General features: G+C 40.5%; 1 protein-coding gene across 1 annotated transcript in view; it reads right to left on the reverse strand.

Annotated features, from left to right (window-relative positions):
* The window catches only part of LOC128572814 (zinc finger protein 43-like), a 246,565-nt gene that overhangs the window by 48,371 nt on the left and 171,388 nt on the right, over positions 1–26,806 (reverse strand). The window lies entirely within an intron of this gene.

Here is a 26,806-nt window from a genome sequence, read left to right on the forward strand (position 1 = left end):
ATATGAAATGGTGATTAATTTTATGTGAGTTACAGTTATATGTACATTCCAATATTATAACATATTGATCTAATAATTTAATTCATCTCAAAAAGTGTTTTTTATTTGCAACTAAGTAAATCCAAAGTTTGTCTTTCAAAAGAAATATTAGAAGAGACAGATGAATTCTCCCAAATTCAAATTTCTGATGTTTTTGAAAATTAAATACCTTGGGACTAAAAGCAAATTTCTAGAACTTTAATTAAAAAGTTAATATGGGGAGGTGCCTGTGGCTCAGTGAGTAGGGTGCCAGCCCCATATACTGAGGGTTTCAGGATCCAGCCCAGCCCCTGCCAAACTGTCACAACAACAACAAAAATAGCCAGGCGTTGTGGCAGGTACCTGTAGTCCCAGCTACTCAGGAGGCTGAGGAAGAGAATTGCCTAAGCTCAAGAGCTGGAGGTTGCTGTGAGCTCTGACATTATGGCACTCTACTGAGGGTGACAAAGTGAGACTCTGTCTCTCAAAAATAAAAAAAAAAAGGTAACATGTCTATAAGTATTGCTAAACTAACTTCAAGCAAAAATCAATTATGAGGAACTATGGTAGTTTGTTAGGACCTTTTGTTTAAAATAGTACTGATTCTTTCTCTGTTCTGTTTTCCAGAAGTCAAGAAAACCGTTTTCTGGCTTTTAAGTTATTTATAGCTTTTCAATCAATGTACTTATGGGCAGAATTTGAAACATTTTTTTTTCTCTTTCCTTGATTTCTCTGAAATCTAAAAGCCATTTGTAAGAATTATTTTTTTCCAGACAGAGCCTCAAGCCATCGCCCTGGGTAGAATGCTGTGGTATCACAGGTCACAGCAACCTCCAACTCCTGCGCTCAAGCATTCTCCTGCCTCTGCCTCCCAAGTAGCTGGGACCACAAGTGCCCAGCACAATGACCGACTGTTTTTTTGGTTGCAGCCATCCATATTGTTTGGTGGGCCTAGGCTGGATTCAAACCCACCAGCTCAGGTGTATGTGGCTAGCTCCTTAGCTGCTTGAGCCATAGGCGCTGACCCTGTAAGTATTTGTAACTTCTGACAAGAAAGTTATTTGCACACGTTCAATAAGAATCTGTTTTATTCTTTAGGACATAATGAAGGCACTGATTATTTTACTAAGGCTTTGACTAAAATAGCATTTCCAGAGGTGTCCACACTGCGTAAAGGAATTAAGGGTGATTTTATAAGGCCAGTAAAAAAGCCCTTTGAGCGGCACCTACGGCTCAGTGAGTGGGGCGCTGGCCCCATATACCGAGGGTGGCAGGTTCGAACCCGCCCTGGCTAAACTGCAACAAAATAATAGCTTAGCATTGTTGCAGGCACATGTAGTCCCAGCTACTCAGGAGGCTGAGGCAAAAGAATTGCCTAAGCCCAAGAGCTGGAGGTTACTGTGAGCTGTCATGCCATAGCACTCTACCAAGGGTGACACACTGACACTGTCTCCAGAAAAGAAAAAAAAACAACAACAAGAAGGAGCGCCTGTGGCTCACTGAGTAGAGTGCCAGCCCCATATGCCAGAGGTGGCAGGTTCAAGCCTGGCTCCAGCCAAAAACCGCAAAAAAAAAAAAAAATCCTTAGAAATAACTGGCCACATACCCATCAATAACATTTCCTAATCTGTAGTAAGTAACAAAGGTCAGTTTCTGACAGGTCTGGGAATCAAAATTTGCTTGAGGACCTCAAAAAAAAGAGGCATTTACCTAATGCATATAGGTACCTAATGGCACGAATGACTCATGAAAGGATTTTAAGTCTAACCTAAGAATTCCTCATAAATGGTTATTAGGGAAAAAATCCTAGATGGCTAATAATTATTCTTTCTTTTCTCTTTTCTTTTTTTTTTTTTTTTTTGAGACAGAGCCTCAAGCTGTCACCCTGGATAGAGTACTGTGTCATCACAGCTCACAGCAACCTCCAACTCCTGGGCTCAAGTGATTCTCCTGCCTCCACCTCCCAAGTAGCTGGGACTACAGGTTCCAACCACAATTCCTGGCCGTTTTTTGGTTGCAGCTGTGATTGTTGTTTGGCGGGCTGGGCTACATTCGAACCCGCCAGCTCAGGTGTATGTGACTGGTGCCTTAGCAGCTTGAGCCACAGACACTGAGCCAGCTAATAATTATTCTTACTGCACTTTATTCAAATAATCAAACCTAGTATACTGAAGGTACAACTTATTTTGGCGACTAAGTTAGTTCTGCTATAATTTGTCTTTAGTAAAAAGAAAAATTAGAGATAGAAATGATTCAAGAAGAGAAAAAGACTGTGACTCACCTGTATTAAATCCCAGTTGTCTGTGAAGTCAACTCATAAAATGAAACATAATTATTTTACTAAATTCATCTATTAAATAGAATTAAGAGACTAATCAAAAAAATGTAAAATTATATACAGTAGTTATATTTACTTTGAAGACTTTAGGCTTAACAAAACGGCCTGTTGGCCACACTGGAAAATTTGTGCAATATTACCATTATCTACTATGTCTATATAGATACCTTGGAAGAAATTGGAAGCTATATAAGAATTTCCCAATAAATATTGTGCCTCATAAGTGACACCACACCCAAATGATGTTCAGAAATATTCACTTAAATAGTCCAGAATTTTAGATCAGTTCTGTAGAGACTCTTTTTCTTTTGTTTCTGTAGAGACTCTTAAAACTATACATTATCTTAAAAACTGTGCTAAGTCTGTGCTAATGTTCTCCTTCTGTAAACCTTAGCCTCAAAAACCAGAACTTGTGAATGTTTATAAGTAACTGCGAAATGGTTTCATTCTGTTATGCTGAACCCAACCTTGACTTCATCCCTATCAGTATAAGGGAACCAGAAAGCCACAAACATATGCAAGGTGGCTAACATCATGCAAAAGCCAGAAGAAAGCCCTGAGAATTTCTGTAAAAGACTGTATGAAACATACAGACTACCAAACCATTGTATAAAGTTACTAAGAGGGTAGAGACTAAACAGACAGAAGCTCTGGGAGGAGAAACAAAGAAGATCTCCACTTGAGTAATTAACTATGTTCTGTTTAATCTTTTATGTCTGCACATCCTTTCTCTTCAAAGAATCAAATCTAGGTCAAAGATTAGAACCACTTCCCCTCAAACCCAGAACAACTATACCATCCTCCAGACCACACCCACAACATTGAAAATGAAAGAAACCCTAGCCTAGCTCCATCACAACAGACTAAGGAGAAATGAGGAAAGCACAAATAGGTCCAGCCAACTCCTGCAAGATAACTTTTGGGGTAATCAACATGCCCTGCTTCAGCTTTAGCTGGCTGATCAATGCACGCCTGAAGCCTGAGGAAATTCCTCATGGAACTCGTCTTAATTAAAACTATGAACTTTGGATAAGGAAAAAAATGTCATCTGTGCACCCACACCACTAAGATAGAACTCTTTTACTAACCTATTCCCAGAAAGGGAAGACAGATTTAACAGGGTATAAGAAAATGTACTTGAATGTATTCCTTTCTTTTCTTTTTTTTTAGAAACAGCATCTCACTTTGTCACCCTTGGTAGAGTGCCGTGACATCACAGCTCACAGCAAACTCCAGCTCTTGGGCTTAGGTGATTCTCTTGCCTCAGCCTCTGGAGTAGCTGGGACTTTAGGCACTGGCCACAATGGCTGGCTATTTTTTTTGTTTTTGCATTTTGGCTGGGACCAGGTTTGAGCCCGCCACCTTCGGTATATGGATCAAGCTCCCTACTCACTGATCCACAGGTGCCTCCCAAAACCTGTTCTTTTCTACTTATTTATTCTCATCCTAACTTATATTATTAAATGTTTTTCAGCCATATTATTCTACATTACTAATCCACTATCTTTACAGTTACCAACTCAGCTCTTAATGTATGAAACGTCCAAGGAAGTTCTAGGTGAGGGGAATGAAGGAGCTAAGAAAATTTCACCCCAAAATATAATTCCTTGTTATAAAGATTATTTGGAATTAAAAGTGATTCATAATCAGGAAACTCTGGACAAAGACTTTCCTCTATCTACCTAAAATCTTAAAGGACTGCTAGACTCCTTATGACATGCTAACGGACCTGACCATAAGGTCATTTGAAGCACAATACCTATCTCTCAGGTTAGTTTACTAATCAACATTTCCCTCCATTTACCCATCCACCCTTAGCCACAACTTGCTCCACACGGATACTTTCCAGTTTCTCTTCCCCCTCCCTTCTAAAAGGCATCTTTAAAGCCACTGACTATCACTGAATCTTTGGGAAATTATCCTTGTGGTTCCCCTGATGCACATAGTATTTGGAAATAAACCTTTCTCTTATTAATCTACCATAAATGTGAGTTGATCTTTTCAGCGAACCAACCTGGGGGAAAAGGGCAGGTTTCCCTGAGACTTCTCTTCAACGGCATAATGGCACAGTGGTCAATCAAGCTTGTTTCTCCTAGGGGAGCTCTTCCTGGGATAGTTGGGCCACAGTGAGTTCAGCCACCGAAATGGGAGTGATGTATGAATATCCTTTTTTGTGTGTCTGTGGTTGTCTTTCAGCACAGCCTTCTTGGCCTTCAATGCCTTTACTTTGGATTTGGCTTCCCACTCCTTCCTTCTTTACATTCGGCACCATCTTGTGAAAACCAACTATTATTTTAAAGTTTGGGATTTTTAAAAATTTTCCTGAACTCTGGTCTTTTGAGGGGCAGCCTGAACTTTGAAAGGGGAGCCAGTCCTCTAATTCAGCCTGTCTAATAGAAATAAAATGAGAGCCACGTGTGTCACTTCAAATTTTCTAGTAGTGACATAAAAGAAAAGATTTTAAAAAAATCTTTAACAGTTAAATTGACTGTTATATTTATTTAACCTAATATATCCAAAGATATTATTGTTTTCATAACTGATGAATAAAAAGATACTAATGAATTACTTTGTTTATGCATCTTTAAAATTTATTCCATGTGTTAAGTGTAGAGCACAGCTCTATTCAGAACAGCAAGTAGGCAATGGCTGTCACATTGAAGTGCAGTTCTGTGGCTCTGAATCTAACCTCAGGGATGTGACTGGCCTGAAACATGCTCTTTTGTTGTTGGAAGTAAGGGAGCATTCTACTCCATATCATCATCTTTCCTTAGGTTGAAGGGTGGGGGAGACAGTGCCCGAAGAGTAAGTAGGGGGCTGCGAGCAGGGGGCTGAGCACAAGAAGTGTCTACTGGTAGACACACGCTTCACCCTTTCCTAGTGGATGCCTATCTATCTTCCAGAAGTCATTTACTGAACAAAACATTAGGGGGATCCCAAGAGGAATCCTTAATATTTCAATCACATAACTCTCCAAATACACTACAAAGCACTGGATATACACATAACACATGTGATTATCATGTGGAAAGAGCAGATTGAATGTGATATCTTGGCTTCTGAGACGTACCAGAAGTCAGAGAAGTACATCCACAAACTCCAGGGATTAGTGAACCCCAGTAATTAATCCAAACTGCTAGGCCGTGAGACTCCAAACACAGCACAAACACAGACTCCTGCTGTGCATGGTACCAAGCAGCAGACACCTGGGGGCTGAGCTGGGTAACCAGGGCTGTGGAGCCAGGAGAAGTGGCAGGTAAAGGCTGGGCTGGCCCTGCACCTGGGCAGGACTAAGCACCTGGGTGTGGGCCTGGCAGATCACAGGGCTCCTTCCACTTGTAATGTCTTCCAGATGTTAACTCACAGATTGTTAGGAAAATATAATAGTGTCATGAAGGTAAGAATGACATCTCTCGGTACCACAGACAGAGACAATCTTGTACAAATATTTTTAGTAACTTCATTATCCAACTCTTTGGGACATTTGGCTGCTATGTTTTCTTTATTTTTATTTATTTATTTATTTTGAGATAGTCTCATTTTGTTGCCCTCAGTACAGTACCATTGCTTCACAGCTCACAGCAACCTCCAACTTCTGGGCTTAGGTAATTCTTTTCCCTCAGCCTCCTGATTAGCTGGGACTACACACGCATAGTACAATGCCCGGCTATTTATTTGTTGCAGTTTGGCCGGGGCTGGGTTTGAACCCACCACCCTGGATATATGAGGCCGGCACCCTACCCACTGAGCCACTGGTGGCTCCCCTCACCCAGCTATTTTTGTTTAGCAGGCTGGGGCCAAGTTTGAACCCACCGGCCCTGGTACAAGAGGCTGGCACCCTACCCACTGAGCTTCGAGTGCCAGCTGAGTTCAATAGTTATGTTAAAATACTTTTTTTCATTATTTAAGCATTATGATAGACATAAACACATTTGCACAATAGAGAAATATTTATATAATAAAACCCATCACAAGTACTACCAATCAAGATGATTCCAAAATTTTTATCATCTATCCTATACTTGGAAAGACTAACTTCAGTCACCTCATCACATGTTATAAAACAAATATAACAGATCATGTTATTTAGTTTATAGGTATTATACTAATTACATCTAATAATTTAAAAAATTCTTATGGAAAACACTGTTATCATACCTAACAGAAATAAATAATTTCTTTTTTTTTGAGAGAGACTTACTTTGTCACCCTGAGTAGAGTGTTGTGGTGTCATTGCTCACAGCAACCTCAAATTCTTGGCCTAAAGGTATCCTCCTATCTCAGCCTCCCTAGTAGCTGTGACAATAGGTGTGTACCAGTATGCACGAGAAATATTTTTATTTTTAGTAGAGACTGGGTCTCCCTCTTCAGCTGACCTCAAAATTATAAACTCATGCAATTCATCACTTTTAGCCTCTCAGAATTCTTGAATTATAGGCATAAGCCACTGTGGACAGTGTACATAATTTCTTTATGTGAAATAAAAATATTTTTCTTAATTTTTGTGACTGAAATTTTAGATTTCTACAACAACCGTAGAATTTACATGATCCATCGATTGCATTACATAAAAACAATATTTAGCATAGAAATGTCAAGTGAGAAAATTGTAGATATTTATTACAGGTAAAAGTTCATGGACCACAATTATTTATAAAAAATACTATAGGAGGCTCGGCACCTGTAGCTTAGCGGCTAGGGCACCGGCCACATTCATCAGGGCTGGCAGGTTCAAACCTGGCCCAGGCCTGCCACACAACAATGACAACTGAAACAAAAAAATACCCAGATGTTGTGGCAGGCACCTGTAGACCCAGCTACTTAGGAGGCTGAGGTAAGAGATTCGCTTACGCCCAAGAGTTTGAGGTTCTTGTCAGCTGTGACACCAGGGCACTCTGCCGAGGGCAACATAGTAAAACTCTGTCTCAAAAAAAAATAAAATTAAAAATATCATAGGAATACACAGATACTCCAAAGCACTTTATTCTGAAAACCACAAGATAGAGAAAAATATATACAATTAAAAATAATGCATATAAAAAGGCAATAATAATTTTGCTCAGTTTTCAAAGGAAGACTAGGAGAATACGATCTCCAGGTAAAATTTTAGCTCTACTAGACAGACAAGTGATTAAAAATATAAAAAGGAGATCTCCCTTATGAAGTGACACCCCTTCAGAGAGAAAATCTTCAAATTTTAAAATGTTAGGAGGAAGCCGAGTATGATTTTTTGGGAAGTGATGGCCAGTGTCCCCTGACTGTATAACAAAGAACACTTAGGTTGATAAAAGCAGAAGACAACACCTAATAGAGGACATAGAAATAAACAAAACATTTGAAGAAGGCTGTCTTTTCATATAAATAAGAACTCATTAAATAAAGTGCAAATAATATTTCTTCATGGGTTTTTTTGTTGTTGTTGAGATAGAGTCTAAGCTGTAGCTCTGGGGTTGAGTTCTATGGCATTATTATATCTCAGAGCAACCTCAAATTTTTTGATTCAAGTGATCCTCCTGATTGAACTTTTTCTTTTTCTTTCCTTTTCTTTCTTTCTTTTTTTTTTTTTTTGTAGGGAGAGTCTCACTGTGTCACCTTCGGTAGAGTGTCATAGCATCACAGCTCACAGCAACCTCAAATTCTTGGGCTGAAGTGATTCTCTTGCCTTAGCCTACCAAGTAGCTAGGACTAAAGGCGTCCATTACAATGCCCGGCTATTTTTTGTTGCAGTTGTCATTGCTGGTTAGCTGGCCCGGGCTATGTTTGAACCCGCCAACATCGGTGTAAGTGGCTGGCGTCATAAGCACTGTGCTACTGGCATCGAGCCCCTGACTCAACTTTTTTTGTAACTGGGAATACAAGTGTCCACCACAATGCCTGGCTACTTTTCTTCTTCTTTTTTTCTTTTCTTTTCTTTTTTTTTTTTTTTTTTGAGACAGAGTCTCTCTGTACCCCTGGTAGACTGCCACGAATTAATAGCTCAGAGCAACCTCAAGTTCCTGGGCTCAGGCAATTCTCTTGAATTGTTTGTCTCAGCCTCCCAAGCAGCTGGGACTACAGTTGCCAGTGACAAGGCCTGGACATTTATTTATGAACACAGCCTGTGCTAGTGTATCACTCATCTTGTCTTTCTCTGGACAATCAGGTAGGGTAAAGCTCTGCAGTGATCTCCTGGATGCAAGGAGGTTCTCATGTTCTGGAGAAGAAACTCAAAAGAATTGCATCAGTGGAAAGAAAGTTATGAACTTCTGCGCAGCAATTTGTCCTGAGAGTTCCGCCCCTTCTCTCCTTTCTCTGAGGCTGTAGTTGTTGGGATACCAGAGCTGAGATAGCACTCACTGTTTCAGTTCTCTCAAGTCAAGGCCACTTAGCTGCCTGCTTCAGTTAAAACATGAACATTGAAAACTTCTTTGGAATATGAGGCTATGAAGACACTTGACAAGTATAAAAATTTTAGTTATAAAGCTGGTTACACTAACAACAAATACTTCATGATGTACAGAACTTGGGACCACTTCTAACTATTACCACTGGGTCCTCCCTGGTCTGGGCCACCATATTTGCCACAGTGATGCCTACAGCAGCCTCCTGGATAAGCTTCTACTGATTTGTTTTTCTAAATTTACTTTATTCACTACTTATTTATGCCATCACCCCAAGTTTAAACAAGATGTTTGACCAAGTGTAGTGACTTGCGCTTTTAATTCTAGCATTCTGGGAGGCTAATATGAGCATATTACTTGAAAACAGCCTGAGTAAAAGGGAGAGATTATCTCTACTAAAAAAATAAGAAAATTAGCTAGAGTCTCGGCATGGTGGCTCATGCCTGTAATCCCAGAACTCAGGGGGTCCAAGGCAGGTGTATTGCCTGAGCTCAAAAGTTGGAGACAAGGTTGAGCAAGAGTGAGACCCTGTATCTAAAAATGTCCAGGGTGAAACCTCCACCTCCTGGGCTCAGGCAATTCTCTTGCCTCAGCCTCCCAAGTAGCTGGGACTACAGGTGCCCACCCCAACACCTGGCTATTTTCTTATTGCACTTTGGCTGGGGCCATGTTTGAACCTACCACCCTCAGTATATGTGGCCGGAGCCCTACCCCCCTGAGCCACAGGTGCCGCTCAATTTTTTTTTGAGATAGTATCAAGCTGTTGCCCTGGGTAAAGTGTCATGATATAACAGCTCACAGCAACCTCTAGCTCTTGGGTTTAAGTGATTCACATGCGACCTGTAGAAGACTAAAACTGGACCCACACCTTTCACCATTAACTAAGATAGACTCTCACTGGATTAAAGATTTAAACTTAAGACATAAAACTATAAAAATACTAGAAGACAGTGCAGGGAAAACCCTTGAATAAATCAGTCTTGGTGAGTATTTTATGAGGAGGACCCCCCGGGCATTTGTAGCAGCTTCAAAAATATACTACTGGGACCTGATCAAACTAAAAAGCTTCTGCACAGCCAAGAACACAGTAAGTAAAGCATGCAGACAGCCCTCAGAATGAGAGAAGATATTTGCAGGTTATGTCTCCGACAAAGATTTAATAACCTGAGGTGGGCGGAGGGAGGGCAATTGATGGGATTACACCTGCAGTGCATATTACAAGGGTATATGTGAAACTAAGTAAATGTAGAATATAAATGTCTTAACACAATAACTAAGAAAATGCCAGGAAGGCTATGTTAACCAATGTGATGAAAATGTGTCAAACGGTCTATAAAACCAGTGTATGGTGCCCCATGATCACATTAATGCACACAGCTATGATTTAATAAAAAAAAGAATGGCTGTCTTGCACACCTCAAGCAATCCACCTACCTTGGCCTCTCATAATGCTAAAATTAAAGGCATAGATAAGCATTTCTTGCGAGCAATTCTGTCACCATCTCAGTTGGCCAGAGTTCTCTGGGCCCTGCATTATCCACAGAGAATTACAAGGCCATATCTCAGTGGCAGGAGGCATCCCTTATCCAATGTGCTACCCCTTCTTATTCCCAATTCCTGGGTTTCATATTTCCCTGTGGCTGGATATCACTTTGTAGCCTTTGTATCACCAAGTCATCTTGCAGAATGACCTGCCTGTCTCCCCTGATTTTTGCCACAGTGAAAGAGCTGCACATTCATTTAGCCTCTGAGGAGTCTGGGTTCTCTTCCTTAATTTTGTAAGGGAGTCTGTGAAGAGGTTTAACACAGCCTGTTCACTCCCTGATGAGTGGGGTTTAACCATATTTCACTTAAAAACAAGAGCAGAGCAAGACGAAAGGTTTTAAAAAGAGCACCAGTGATGCAGTAGGTGAAAAATCAAGTGCGAACACCTCATTCGATTGAGAAAGTCAAAATCAAACAGGTCAGCAAGGAGGGAATGAAGTTCCCAGATTGTCTCACACCCAGAAATAGGCATGTATTTCCAGAGTCCACACTGAGAAGAGAGAAATAGTGCTGTTAAGTGTCTCAGTAGTTTAACATATATGTTCTGTCATCTCACCTTAGCAATAGAAAGTCAAGAGGTGTAACTAGTGAATACAAGATACAGAGGAATTAGTGAAAATGTCAGGCATTCAAGGAAAAGAGGTTGGTGTTGTAAAAGATGAAAGATAAAGATAATTTTACATACATACATACATATATATATGGAAATATATATATTTCCTTACTTCAGTTTTAAAGCAGTAACTGATGACCTTGTGTGATGATAACAGTTTAATAAACTTAATCCCAAAACCCATAACTAAACAAGTACTATTTCAGATAGGCAGGAAATAATACAGAGAGGCAGCTTTAATTAAACTCTATACTGGCAGATTGATGCTGAGTATTTGATATAATTTGTTTATCAACAGGAACATAAACTCAAGAAGTCTGAAGAGGTTTTAAACAAAATCTCATAACTGAGGAAAAAGCATTTTTTTGTTTTAACTAGATATTTCTTTCTCATTTTGGCCAACTTGTTCACATACTAAATTTTTTCCAAATTCACCTTCATGAATCTTATGACTTACATAGATCACCTTTGACATGCTGAAGCCCTCTGTTTATCCCAATATTACTTTCTTAAATCATGACTTTTTTTTTTTAGACACAGTCTCAAGCTGTTGCCCTGGGTATAGTGACATGGCATCACAGCTCACAGCAATCTCAAACTCTTGGGTTTAAGCAATTCTCTTGCCTCAGCCTCCCAAGTAGCTGGGATTACAGGCACTCACCGCAACACCCGGCTATTTTTGGGTTGTGGTTGTAATTGTTGTATGGCGGGACAGGGTGGTTTCGAAACCACCAGCTCTTGTGTATGTGGGTGGCACCTTTAGCCGCTGAGCTACAGGCACTGATCCAATCATGACTTATTTTATGATAAAAGTTGTTTTCTTTTTTTCCCCCCACTGACCTCTGAACTCTTTATTGGTATAAAGGCACGATGCTCTACTGCTACAGTGTCTCAGAACTTTGGTGTTATTGGTCTCAGACACCAACTTTGTGGTCCACTATCCTGCAGGTGGTGATCTTTTGGATGGTTTGCATGGAGATGCTGCTGTCCAGGGCATCACCAAAGTTGAAGTCCTCCCCATTTTCCAGCAAGCAACGGTAGGTGGCGATCTCTGCCTCTAGCTTGACCTTGATGTTCAGCAGTGCCTCATACTCCTGGGCCTGGTGCTGCCCCTCTGCCGGGATCTGTGCCAGCTTTGACTCCAAATGCAGCAGGACCCCATTGATTTGCTCCATCTGCATGGCGTAGCGGGCCTCCACCACCCTGAGGCTGTCCTCCAACCTGGACTTCAAATTTCTCATGGAGTTCATTTGGGTTGCCAAGGACTGGACTGAATGCATCAGCTCTGTGAGCATTGTTTTAGCAGCTCTGTCTTCAGCAAACTGTGAGGTGACCACTGAGTTGCTCTCCTCAATCTGCTGGAACCAGGTCTTCGCCAGCTCTTCTTGGTTCTTCGTAGCCAGCTCGTCATACTGGGCCCACATGTCTGCCATGATCTTGCTCAGGTCCTGGGATTTAGGAGCTTCTACCTCCACAGTCAACCCACAGGTGGCAATCTGTGCTTGCAGGACTTTTACTTCCTCCTCCTGGTTCTTCTTCATGAAGAGCAGCTCCTCCTTGAGAGCCTCAATCTCTGACTCCAGCCACAGTCGAGTGGCATTGGTGTCATTAATGACCTGGCGGAGTCCATAGATGTTACTCTTCACAGATTGGTGCACGGCCAGCTCTGTCTCACACTTGACTCTGAAGTTGTCAGCAGCAGGATGGGTATTGTCAATCTGCAGAATGATGTGGGCATTGTGCACAGAATTTGCAAAGATCTGAGCCCTCGGGTCCTCGATGATCTTGAAGTAATGCGCCCAGTCACTGACCTGGGGCCCCTTCTTCTCCAGGTCTTCCCGGATTTTGCTCTCTCGCCTCCGATTATCAGTCCCCAGGTTCATCACTCTGTCCAGGTAGGAGGCCAGGCAGTCGTTCAGTTCTTGCATGGTCTCCTTTTCGGTATGCATGCCCTCTATTCCTGCCAGAAGGAGGGCCATCCCCGTGGCCAGGCCCCCGGACCAACAGCTGCCCCGAAAGCTGGTGGAGTGGGACACGGATATCCAGGAGCCAGAGCCTCCCTGGTGCCGGCGTAGATGCTGGCTGCACTGCTGGTGGGCCCAACACTGTAGCTGGCTACCTGGACTGAGCCCAGGGACCGGTAATTGCTGGAGAAGGTGGTGGAAAGAGTAGTGAAGGACATAATATCTGAAGAGGAGAGGACAAAACTCTGGCAAACTGAGGGACAAAAGTTCTTACATTGGGTTTTGTCCTAAACAAATTTATTCTCTTTCCTTTTAATGTTCCTTACCATACGTATTTCTTCATATTCACGAGTTTCTTCATATCTCTCTCCTACATACTGGTTCCTTCTTGATTTCCCCCACCCCTGCCTAAATCTCTATTGTGAAATAATATTCCATTCAAGTTAAGTCTTTTTATTTTCTAAAGGCCTGTGAGCTGGACAGTGGTTCACACCTGTAATGCCAGCAATTTTGAAGGCTGAGGAAGGTGGATTGCTTGAGCTCAGGAAGTCAAGACAAGCCTGAGCATGCAGGAGATCCCATCTGTAAAAACAGTTGGACATTGTGGCAAATGCCTATAGTCCAAGGTACTCAGGAGGCTGAGGCAAGAGAATCGCTCAAGTCCAAAAGTTTGAGGTTGCTGTGAGGTATGACACTAGAGCACTCAACCCAAGGGCAATTGCGTGACTCTGTCACTAAGAAATAAATGAAGGCCTGAGAATGAAAGGCTATGTTTTTAAAGGATTCAGGACCCAAAACAAACCATAAGACTTCATCCAAACATTGAGCTGAGGAAGTCGAAAATCACTAAAAGGAATAAGCAAAGACACAATGTCCCACTCAGCAGAGGGATATTGGAGTACATGTGGGTTTGTATTTTAACTTCAATTCTCATTTTTTTTTTTTGAAACAGAGTCTCACTATGCCACACTTGGTAGAGTGCTGTAGTGTCACAGTTCACAGCAACCTCAAACTCTTGGACTCAAGCAATCCTCTTGCCTCAGCCCTCAAGTAGCTGGGACCACAGGTGCCCGCCACAATGCCAGGCTGCTTTTTTTTATTGCAGTTTTTATTGTTGTTTAGCTGGCCTGGGCTGGGTTCGAACCCTTCCAGCTTCAGAGCATGTGGCCAGTGCCATAAGCACTGTGCTACAGGCACCCAGCCTAACTTCCATTCTTAAAACACACAATAGGAGAGGGAAACAGAGGCTCTGAAAATCTAGGGAGAGCAGAGGAGTCACTTTGTTGTTTTGAATATCAGTTTGTTTACTATGACAGAGAGAGACAGCTCCCAGAATCAGAAAGTAGAGCTTGTTCTGAAGCTGAAGTGTGTCCATCAGCCTGAAGTTGTTTCATAGCATCAGTGCTGGTTCAGGGATTTCACAGGGTCTGGAAGGTGAGTATGATCCCCTGTCTCAAGGAGGGGACAAGGACACTCTTGGGGAATCTCTTTAGTAGTGAGAGCATCATTCCAGCAGGGGCCAATTCCTCAGGCATTTCTTACTTCAGAGACCCACACTCATAGTGACGGCAGATCTCAGGCCTGGTGTCTTCTTGTCTAAGCCTCTAGAGTAACTCTGCCCCTGACAACCTTCTTCCATAGTGGTACCAACCATTTGAGAAGCTGCCTTCTGCTCTTGGGGCCGGCTGCTGACCTGGCTTTCTCTCATTGTCTCTTCATCCCCAATCTGGTTATATAGACCTTAAAGTTCAGGGTTAACATTCTGCTTCTGGATCCTGATGCTCCCTTTTAAGCTTTTGGATATCAGGGCCAACTGGGGGATAAAGTGCATTGTGGAGGTGAAGAAAAGAGAAAAAGGAGATGGAGCAGGGCAAGTTAAGGAGAGACATTACTTGGAAAGCAAGGACAACGAGAAAGATGTAGGAGTAATAGGTACTATGCAGCAGGCAGAGTGAATATCAGAATGTCTATTGTTCTCTTACCTTATATCACTGAAGATGGATATGTTCCTCCCAGATTTTGACCCCTCATTGTCATATCACAAACCAGATATGAGATTTGTGTTCCCTGCATTTGGTTCCAAGTGCCAAGAAATAGGTACTGACAGGAAGACAGTGGAACAAATGAGCAAACTAAGTAGATGCAAGTATGCAAAAGGGCAGTTTATTAAAGCACAGCACACTCAGAGAAGAAACATGTCTCCCCTTCCATTTGAAAAGCCCCTGGGTTTGGTAAATTTTTTTTTCTTTTATGCTGATTTCCCAATTCTGTGATATGGGAGGCCAGGGAAATATTCATGAATGGACAATTCTACCCGTTTCTTGATTATTTGTTCATCTGTTTGTTTAGCCCTACCCTTTTCCACATCTGTAAGCCAATTTCTGCAAGTTATCATGGTATTTTTGAAGTGTCATAGAACTGGCATGTGTAATATTTAGTACGTTAATAACAATGGCTCACTGGAGGCTACTGGCTCCTTATTTGTATGTATGCTCCCAAGACCCCTTTTTATGGCCTTGGACATATCTAAACTTTGTGGCCTCTCTGCCTCAGGGACCCATTTTTTAGAGCAAATGTCGGCTCAGTTTTCGGAAGCCTTCTTCAAATGCTCTCTTGTCTTTCCTGGAAGCCCCCTCTGGTCAATTTGTTACTCTCATTATGGACAAAGCATTTTCTAGTACCATCTATTTCTCTCTTCCCTTCTTAGCCCTACCTAGCAATATAAACACAACTTACAGGCTTTGAGACATCATTGACATTTGTAGAGTATTTCCTCTATATAAATTATGATTAGTAAAGTGTGAGAAATATTTAAAGATTTTGTTGCACTCTTCACATCTCTAGAATTATTCTATGAATCCTTTTATGTTCTGAAAGTTGTGAGTACTCTTTGAGGAATTTTCATGTTCTTCATATTTGTAGGAATTTTTTCTGTTATGACCTTTTTTTTTTGAGACACAGCCTCGAGCTGTCACCCTAGGTAGAGTGCCATGGCATCACAGCTCACAGCAACCTCCAACTCCTGGGCTCAAGCTATTCTCCTGCCTCTGCCTCCCAAGTAGCTGGGACTACAGGCACTCATCACAAAGCACGGCTGTTTTTACGTTGCAGCCATCACTGTTGTTTGGCAGGCCTGGGCTGGATTCCAACCCACCAGCTCTGGTGTATGTGGCTGGAGCCTTAGCTGCTTGAGCCACAGGTATGGAGCCTGTTATGACTTTTTTATATATAGAAAAGTTTCACCACAAGTGAAAATCTTGTCACATTCTTCACATTAGTAGAGTTTCTATTCAACATGAATTCTAGTATATACATGAAGCTCTGACTACTGGGATGAGGCTTTGCCACATTCTTTTCATTGTTAGGATTTTACTGTGGCATGATATCTCCTATGATTAGGAAGTGCTCACGACCAGTTAAAAGCTTTTCCACATTCTTCACATTTGTAATATTTCTCTCCAATTTGAATTTTCTTATGGGTAGTAAAGTTTGAGCTCCCTTTAAAGGTTTGTCACATTCTTCATATTTGTAAGGTTTCTCTCCCGAGTGAATTCTCTTATGTATAGTAAGGTATGAGCTCCACACATATGCATTGCCACAGTGTTCACAATTGTAGGGTTTCTCTCCAGCACGAGTTTTTTTATTTTCGCTCAGGTGTGAGCATGATTTCAAAACTCTGCCACATTCTTCACATTTGTAGAGATTATGTCCTTTATAAATTTCTTTATGTATAGTCAGGTATGAACATGAGTTAAATGCTTTGCCACACTGTTCCCTTTTGTAAGGTTCTCTCTTGTATTAATGCTTTCATATATGGAAAGGGCTGAGTACTGGCTAAGAGCTTTGCCACTTGCTTTACATTTGTAGTGTTTCTCTCCAGTATCTGTTCTTTTATGTACAGAAAGGTGTGCATACTGTTTAAAGGCTTTGCCACATTCTTAACATTTGTAGGGTTTTTCTCCAGTATGAATTCTTCGATGTTGAATAAATGTTGAAGTATGGTTAAAAGCTTTGCCACATTCTTGACCTTTATAGGGTCTCTCTCCAGTATGAATTCTTTTGTCTACAGAAAATTGTGAGTACTGGTGAAAGGCTTGGCCACGTTGTTGATATTTGTAGGTTTTCTCTCCATTATAAATTCTCTTATGGTTAAAATATTTTGAGCTTTGGTTAAGACATTTGCTATAGTTTTCAAGGCTATAGAGTTTCTCTCCAGTATGGAATCTGTTAAGGTTAGAAAGGCTTAAGCAAGATTTAAAAACTTTCCTATATTCTTCACATTTATACTGTTTTTCTTCATTATTAATTCTCTTTGGTTTAGCAATGTGTGAGCATAGCCTTTTACAGAGAAAAGTTTTCTCTACTTTATATATCATGTTATGTCCACTTAGATTTGACAGTTGTCTGAAGACTTTCAAACATTTACTACATTGGAAGATTTTGGAATGGGTACCTGTTAAATATTGGTCAATTTCACTAGACCAATTGGTCAAGTTCTGGTGCTTACACTTATACACCCTTTCCCTATCTTTGGTTAAGTTTTACTTCTCAAGGCCACAGCTTTGATAGCTTCTCAGTATTATCTCTGGAAATGAATATTTATTCTCAGCTCTTGCAAATGGTACTGGATGGAATGAGAAGATATAGCTGAAAGAAATTGACAAAATAAAAAATTATGCCACTGACATTTTGTAAGAATTGAAAAAATATACATTACCGATTTTATCTCTATAATTATTCCAAGCACATTAGAAAGATGGTCCTAATTATTTTTATATAAATAAATGTAACAAATATGTACTGAATTTTTATGAATCTAAAAACCAGGTAAGAATCTACAGCACCCCAGGTGAGCACAATGTGAAGAGACACATAAAGGCCGGGTATGGTGGCTCATGTTTCTAATCCTAGCACTGTGGGAGACTAAGGTGGGTGGATCAGTTGAGCAGAGATGTTCAAGACCAGCCTGAGGAAGAGGGAGACCCCATCTCTATGAAAGGTAGAATAATTACTTGGGTCTGGTGGCGAACACCTGCAGTCACAATTCAGGATACCTAGGCAAAGGATATCTTGAGCCCTGAAGATTGAGGTTGCAGTGAGCTATGATAGCATAGCACTCTAGCTAGTGTGAAACTCTGTCTCAAAAATATGTGTATATACAAAATAAAAGAAAAAATATATATAGAAATAATAATAAAAAAACAGCCACATAGAACAGGAAGAAAAATTTGTCATATTTACCCACCACAGACGTTACTCCATCTTAAGACAGGATGATGCATATTAAAGTAAACATAAATGTCAGCTTTGTCCCCAGAAGAAAAATATCGACACCAGTGTTGATCTTCCTTGCCTTTCAGGCCTTTCCAAAGAAAGGTTGCTGTCTCCTGTGAACAAGGGTGATGAAAGAAATGGTGTTATGGTTTATAAGACAGACAGAAAGTGCTGAAACCAAAGTTAAAATATTGTCACAGCAGCAGAAAGACAGGTTCAGGTCTCGCAAGTGATGAAAAGCTCTTAGGAGGAAATGTGGAGAAAAAGGTCAACTGGAAAATAACCACACAACTCCACCGGCAAAACATATTCATAATGTATATGCAGTTCCTCCAGTTTTTACAACAAATTGTGTCACAATACTACAGGATAAAGCCACATCATAATGTTGGTTAAAAGCAGCTGTACTAATCCTCAACAATCAAAGATAGGTTACGACATGTACAAAATATCAAAGCAACACAAACCAAAGAAGCAAAATAAATGATCTGGAATCAATCATAAAAAATAGACATGTCTAAATTACCTGAGATATTCATCTTTTTTTTTTTTTCTTTTTGAGAGAGTCTCAAGGAAGACAGACAGGAGGGGAAATACCCGTAAGAATAAAAAACCAAAATTCTAATTTGGTAATGGTAAGTCTTTGTCTTTTATAAAATTATGGAAACATTCATATTCTCAACTTCATAATCAAAAGTCAAATATTAAATAAGGCTATTGACTTAAAAAATAAAATATGAAGACCAAAATATATACTACCTAAATGACAGAAAATCGAATAAGAAATAGCATGACATAAAAAGATATTTGTTTCTGAGTAATGTCTTGGCTATTCGAGGTTTTTTCTGTTTCTGAAATATCTGATTACACCTGCAGTGCATATTACAAGGGTATATGTGAAACTAAGTAAATGTAGAATATAAATGTCTTAACACAATAACTGAGAAAATGCCAGGAAGGCTATGTTAACCAATGTGATGAAAATGTGTCAAACGGTCTATAAAACCAGTGTATGGTGCCCCATGATCACATTAATGCACACAGCTATGATTTAATAAAAAAAAGAATGGCTGTCTTGCACACCTCAAGCAATCCACCTACCTTGGCCTCTCATAATGCTAAAATTAAAGGCATGGATAAGCATTTCTTGCGAGCAATTCTGTCACCATCTCAGTTGGCCAGAGTTCTCTGGGCCCTGCATTATCCACAGAGAATTACAAGGCCATATCTCAGTGGCAGGATGCATCCCTTATCCAATGTGCTACCCCTTCTTATTCCCAATTCCTGGGTTTCATATTTCCCTGTGGCTGGATATCACTTTGTAGCCTTTGTATCACCAAGTCATCTTGCAGAATGACCTGCCTGTCTCCCCTGATTTTTGCCACAGTGAAAGAGCTGCACATTCATTTAGCCTCTGAGGAGTCTGGGTTCTCTTCCTTAATTTTGTAAGGGAGTCTGTGAAGAGGTTTAACACAGCCTGTTCACTCCCTGATGAGTGGGGTTTAACCATATTTCACTTAAAAACAAGAGCAGAGCAAGACGAAAGGTTTTAAAAAGAGCACCAGTGATGCAGTAGGTGAAAAATCAAGTGCGAACACCTCATTCGATTGAGAAAGTCAAAATCAAACAGGTCAGCAAGGAGGGAATGAAGTTCCCAGATTGTCTCACACCCAGAAATAGGCATGTATTTCCAGAGTCCACACTGAGAAGAGAGAAATAGTGCTGTTAAGTGTCTCAGTAGTTTAACATATATGTTCTGTCATCTCACGTTAGCAATAGAAAGTCAAGAGGTGTAACTAGTGAATACAAGATACAGAGGAATTAGTGAAAATGTCAGGCATTCAAGGAAAAGAGGTTGGTGTTGTAAAAGATGAAAGATAAAGATAATTTTACATACATACATATATATATGGAAATATATATTTCCTTACTTCAGTTTTAAAGCAGTAACTGATGACCTTGTGTGATGATAACAGTTTAATAAACTTAATCCCAAAACCCATAACTAAACAAGTACTATTTCAGATAGGCAGGAAATAATACAGAGAGGCAGCTTTAATTAAACTCTATACTGGCAGATTGATGCTGAGTATTTGATATAATTTGTTTATCAACAGGAACATAAACTCAAGAAGTCTGAAGAGGTTTTAAACAAAATCTCATAACTGAGGAAAAAGCATTTTTTTGTTTTAACTAGGTATTTCTTTCTCATTTTGGCCAACTTGTTCACATACTAAATTTTTTCCAAATTCACCTTCATGAATCTTATGACTTACATAGATCACCTTTGACATGCTGAAGCCCTCTGTTTATCCCAATATTACTTTCTTAAATCATGACTTTTCTTTTTTAGACAGAGTCTCAAGCTGTTGCCCTGGGTATAGTGACATGGCATCACAGCTCACAGCAATCTCAAACTCTTGGGTTTAAGCAATTCTCTTGCCTCAGCCTCCCAAGTAGGTGGGATTACAGGCACTCACCACAACACCCGGCTATTTTTGGGTTGTGGTTGTAATTGTTGTATGGCGGGCCGGGGTGGTTTCGAAACCACCAGCTCTTATGTATGTGGGTGGCACCTTTAGCCGCTGAGCTACAGGCACTGATCCAATCATGACTTATTTTATGATAAAAGTTGTTTTCTTTTTCTCCCCCCACTGACCTCTGAACTCTTTATTGGTATAAAGGCATGATGCTCTACTGCTTCAGTGTCTCAGAACTTTGGTGTTATTGGTCTCAGACACCAACTTTGTGGTGTCTGTTTTTCTGTTTCAGATATTTTGTTCATCACAATGTGTCTTGGAGAAGCTCGGTTAGAGTTGAGGCGACCTGGGGTCCGATATCCCTCTGAAAGCAGTGTGTTAGAATATTTGGTGATGTTTGGGAAATTTTCTTTTATAATATTCTCTAGTATGGCTTCCATTCCTCTGGGGCATTCTTCTTCCCCTTCTGGAATTCCTATAACTCGTATGTTGGAACACTTCATAAAGTCCCATAATTGTGACATTGAACGTTCTGCTTTCTCTCTCTTCTTTTCTGCCTCTTTTACTATCTGAGTTATCTCAAAAACTTTGTCTTCTACCTCTGAAATTCTTTCTTCTGCATGGTCTAACCTGTTGCTGATACTTTCCATTGCATCTTTAAGTTCCCTGATTGACTGTTTCATTTCCTTCAGCTCTGCTATATCCTTTTTATATTCTTCATATCATTCATCTCTGATTTGATTCTGTTTTTGGATTTCCTTTTGGTTATTTTCCACTTTATTAGCAGTTTCCTTCATTGTTTCCATCATTTCTTTCATTGTTTTCAACATGTGTATTCTAAATTCCCTTTCTGTCATTCCTAACATTTCTGTATGGGTGGAATCCTCTGCAGTAGCTACCTTATCATCCCTTGGCGGGGTTGTTCTGGACTGGTTCTTCATGTTGCCTGGAGTTTTCCGCTGATTCTTCCTCATGAGTGATTTCTTTTATCTGTTTCCTTGCCCTAATTTTCCTTTCACTTCCTCTTGCTCTTTAAGTTCTCGTGCCTGTGGAAGTTGCAGGCAGGTTTAAACGGATTGAACACACATGACCACTTGCCGGTTTTCCACTGTTTTAGTCCTCCTCTTGGGGTCCAGAAGTCTCTCGCTGACTCCCTGTATCCTCTCAGGGGAGATGATAGGCAGATCCCACCAGCCAGAGATGCCTGGAGTCCTATATCCCCAGACTCACGGTGCCCACATGCAAGGAAGCTGTTACTCGGCTGCCATCTTGCTCCGCTCTCGTAAAACTCATTTTGTAAAGGCACATCAAGAAGGCATTCCCCACTGCCTCAGTTCCCATTTCCATCCACAAGTGTGAGAGTATTTGACATTACATTCAATAGTATTTTCAGGTTCTGCACCTGTAACACAGTGGTTATGGTGCCAGCCACATACACTGAGGCTGGCGGGATTGAACCCAGCCCAGGCCAACTCAACAACAATAACAACTGCAACAAAGAAGTAGCTGCGCATTGTGGCAGGGGCCTGTAATCCCAACTTCTTGGGAAGCTGAGGCAAGAGATTTGCCTAATTCCAGGATTTGGAGGTTGTTGTGAGCTGTGTGATGCCATGGCACTCTACCGAGGATGATAAAGTGAGACCCTGTCTCTACAAAAAAATAAAAATAAACAGCACATTGTACCCTATGATTACATTAGTGTGCACAGCTATGATTTAATAAAAAAAAATATGTCTAGCCAGGTGTTGTGGCAAGCCCCTGTAGTCCCAGCTATTTGCGAGGCTGAGGCAATAGAATCATCTAAGCCCAAGAACTGTAGGTTACTCTGAGCTGTGATGCCACAGCACTCTACTGAGGGTGACAAGGTGAGACTCTGTCTCTAAAAAAAAAAAAAAAGAAAGAAATTGTCAAAAAAGGACACAGAAAAAACAAACAAAATAAATACAATTTCAATTGTTCTATTTTTAGTTTGTGTGTGTCCTCACATCTAAAGCGAGCCTTTTGTAGAAATCATAGTTTAATTTTTTTTTTTTTTGGAGTCTCACTTTGTCATCCTTGGTAGAGAGGTGTGGTGTCACAACTCACAGCAACCTCCAGCTCTTGAGCTTAGATGATTCTGTTGCCTCAGCGTCCCAAGTAGCTGGGACTACAGGTGCCTGCCACAATGCCCGGCTATTTTTTGTTGCAGTTTAACCAGGGCCGGTTCAAATCCCCCACCCTAGGTATATGGGACCAGCACCCTACTCACTGAGCCGCAGGCACTGCCTGGTGACGAGTCTTTCAAATAATTTTAAATTTACTTCATAGATTGTCAGGTTTTTAGGATCACTTGAATATTTATTATTTTTTCTTACATTGGACTATACTTCTAGGTATCTTTGATGTCTTCATTATCAATGAGGTTTTCTCATTTAGAAAACAGCTACCTGTCATGGCTTTGTTCAGGGAAGTTTAGCAACATACAGCCACATCAGATATTCTAGGTACTTCTCTACACTGTTGGCAAGCTGTGTTCTCTGGAATACTCTGTATGTTTTTCCACCAAAACATTTTACTTATGTCTTTTTTTCTTTCTTTTTTTTTTTAGAGACAGTCTCACCAAAAGAAACAAAGTTGGAATGGAATAAACTAAGATATAGGTATCACACAAAGCTACAGTACTCAAAGCACTGTGGTACTGGCATAAAGTCAGAGAGGTAATGAAACAGATTAGAAAGCTGATAAATAAGCCCTCATGTATTTTTTTTTTTTTTTTGAGACAGTGTCTCACTATGTCACCTTGGGTAGAGTGCCCTGGCATCATAGCTTGCAGGAACCTCAAATTCTTGGGCTTAAGTGATTCTCCTGCCTCAGCCTCCCAAGTAGCTGGGACTACAGGTGCCTGCCACAATGCCTGGCTATTTTTTGTTGTAGCTGTCATTGTTTAGCAGGCCTAGGCTGGATTCAAATGCTCCAGCTCCCATATATGTGGCTGGAACCTTAGCCGCTGAGCTACTGGCACCAAGCCACCTTTGTGTGTTGTTAACTTACTCTCAGCAAGGACTTCAACACATAAAAATGAGGAAAGGACACTCTTCACTAAAATACAATTGAAATTACACAAATTGAAGTTGTACTTTACCTTCCAGTATATACAAGTAAGAACTCAACATGATCTGAGCCTTTGGCGGGGGAGTGTAGATTTTCTTCTTTTTTTTTTTTTTTTTGAGACAGAGTCTCACTATGTTGCTCTTGGTAGAGTGTTATGGTGTCCCAGCTCACAGCAACCTTTAACTCTTGGCCTTAAGCAATTCTCTTGTTTTAGCCTCCCAAATAGCTGGGACTACAGGCACCTGCCAAAATATCTGGCTATTTTCTTGTTGTACTTGTCATTGTTGTTTGGCAGGCCTGGGCCAGGTTCAAACCCACTAGCCCTGGTGAATGTGGCTAGTGCCCTAGCTGCTGAGCTATAGGTGCTGAGCCAGGTGTAGATTTTCTAAATGGAATTTTGAAATTTTTTTTTCAGTTAACCATTACTGTACAACAATGGCAATTTTTTATTGATTTTGCATCCTGAAACTTTATCGACTTTTATTGTTGTTTTTTATTTTTTTATTCATTCTTTTTTTTTTCTTTTGAGACAGAGTCTCACTACATCACCCTAGATAATGTGCGTGGCATCACAGCTCACAGCAACCTCAAACTCTTGAACTCAAGCTATTCTCTTGCCTCAGGCTCCCAAGTAGCTGGTACTACAGGTGACCACCACAATACCTGGCTATTTATTTATTTATTTATTTATTCATTTTTTATTATTACATCATAGCTGTGTACATTAATGCAATCGTGGGGCACCATATACTGGTTTTATAGACCATTTGACATATTTTCATCACACTGGTTAACAAAGCCTTTCTGGCATTTACTTAGTTATTGTTTTAAGACATTTATATTCTACATTTACTAAGTTTCACATGTACCTTTGTAAGAAGCACCATAGGTGTAATCCCACCAATCACCCTCGCTCTGCCCATCCTCCCCCTCCCTTCCCTCCTTCTCCCCCTTCCCCATTTTCTTAGGTTATAACTGGGTTATAGCTTTCATATGAAAGCCATAAATTAATTTCATAGTAGGAATGAGTACGTTGGATACTTTTCCCTCCATTCTTGAGATACTTTACTAAGGAGAATAAACATGTGCTCCATCCACATAAACATGAAAGAGGTAAAGTCTCCATCTTTCTTTAAGACTACATCACCACAATTTATTAATTCATTCGTAAATGGAAAGGGCACTTGGGCTTTTTCCATGACTTAGCAATTATGAATTGGGCTGCAATAAACATTCTGGTACAAATATCTTTGTTATAATGTGATTTGTGATCTTCTGGGTATATACCTAGAAGAGGAATTACAGGATCGAATGGCAGGTCTATTTTTAGATCTCTAAGTGTTCTCCAAACATCTTTCCAAAAGGAATGTATTAATTTGCTACAACACCCAGCTATTTTAGAGACAAGGTCTTGCTCTGGCTCAGACCACTGTCGAACCTGTGAGCTCAGGCAATCTACCCATTTTGGCCTCCCAGAGTGCTAGGATTACAGGTGTGAGCCACCGAGCCCTGCCTTATATTTGGTTTATGAACAGTATATTTTCTCTTGGGTGCTAGCTAATGGTTATTTTTTGTCCTGTAGGTGAATATTAATGAAAACTCTCAGGCTGGGTGTGGTAGCTCATGCCTGTAATCCCAAGATTACAGTGTGGGAGGAAGAGGTGGATGGATAGCTTGAGCTCAGGAGTTGAAGACCAGTTTGAGCATGAGCGAGAGACCCCATCTCTAATAAAAATATAGCTGGCATTGTGGCGGGTGCCTGCAGTCCCAGCTACTGAGGAGGCTGAGGCTAGAGAATCTCTTAAGCCCCAGAGTTTGAGGTTGCTATAAGCTATGACACCACAGCTGTACACCCAGGGAGACTAAGTGAGACTGTAAAAAAAAACAAGAAAGAGAAATAAAAACTGTCTTAATATGAAGATATACTTATTAGTGAATATATACTGTTTGCGGGAAACATTTGCGTGATGAAGATAATATTTACACAGCCGTGTAACTCTAGTTAACTCGAATTTTTATTATTCTTTACTTTTTTGGAAAAACACATAAAAGTTGCAATTTTTAATATTTTAATTATACAATTTAGTTGTGTTAAGCATATTGACATTGTTATGCAATAAATATGTCTAGAACATTTTTATCTTGCAAAACAGAATCATTTTTGGGTGGGGTGACAGAGTTTTTTTTTTTTGTTGTTGTTTTTTTTTGAGACAGTCTCACTCTTGTTGCCCTGGGTAGAGTGCCTTAGCGTCACAGCTCACATCAACCTCCAGCTCTTGGGCTTAGGTGAGTCCCTTTCCTAAGTAGCCTCCTGAGTAGCTGGGAATACAGGTATCCGCCACAATGCCCAGGTATTTTTTGTTGCAGTTTGGCCAGGGCCTGGTTTGAACTCGCCACCCTCGGTATAGGGGGCCAGTGCCCTACTCACTGAACCACAAGTGCTGCCCTTTGAGACAGAGTCTTACCGTGTCGCCCTAGGTAGAGTGCCATAGCGTCATCTCTCACAGAAACCTCAAACTCTTGGGCTTAAGAGATTCTCTTGCCTCAGCCTCCCAAGTAGCTGGGAGTACAAGTGCCCGCCACAATGCCAGGTTATTTTTTGTTGAGGCTGTCCTCATTTTATTTGGCCCAGGCTGGGTTACAACCTGCCAGCCTAGTTGTATGTGGTGGCGCCCTAACCACTGTGTTACAGGTGCTGAGTCACAACGCCAGTGCCGGGTTTGAACCCGCCACCCACCAGCGCCCTCCCTACTCCTTGAGACACAGGCACCTCCCAGGCAAAACCAAATTTTAATACACATGAAACAACTCTCCAATTTCCTTTGTAAATACTACAGTATTTCTTTTTTCTGTCTATGAATGTAACTATTTTAGATATTTCATATAAGTGGACTCAAATATATTAGTCTTTTGAAGAGACGGCATTATTTCATTTATCATAATATTAAGATTTACGTTTATTAGACATGTTAGATTTCCTGATCTGTAAATGTTGAGTAATATTTTGCTTTTTAGTATCCTAAAATATATTTCTCTATTCATTTTTTGAAGTAGTTTTGGATTGCTTTCTCCTACTGACTTATGTGAATAATGCTCCAAGAAAT

Source organism: Nycticebus coucang, chromosome 20, assembly GCF_027406575.1.
Source record: "Nycticebus coucang isolate mNycCou1 chromosome 20, mNycCou1.pri, whole genome shotgun sequence".
NCBI classification, from domain to species: Eukaryota; Metazoa; Chordata; class Mammalia; order Primates; family Lorisidae; genus Nycticebus; species Nycticebus coucang.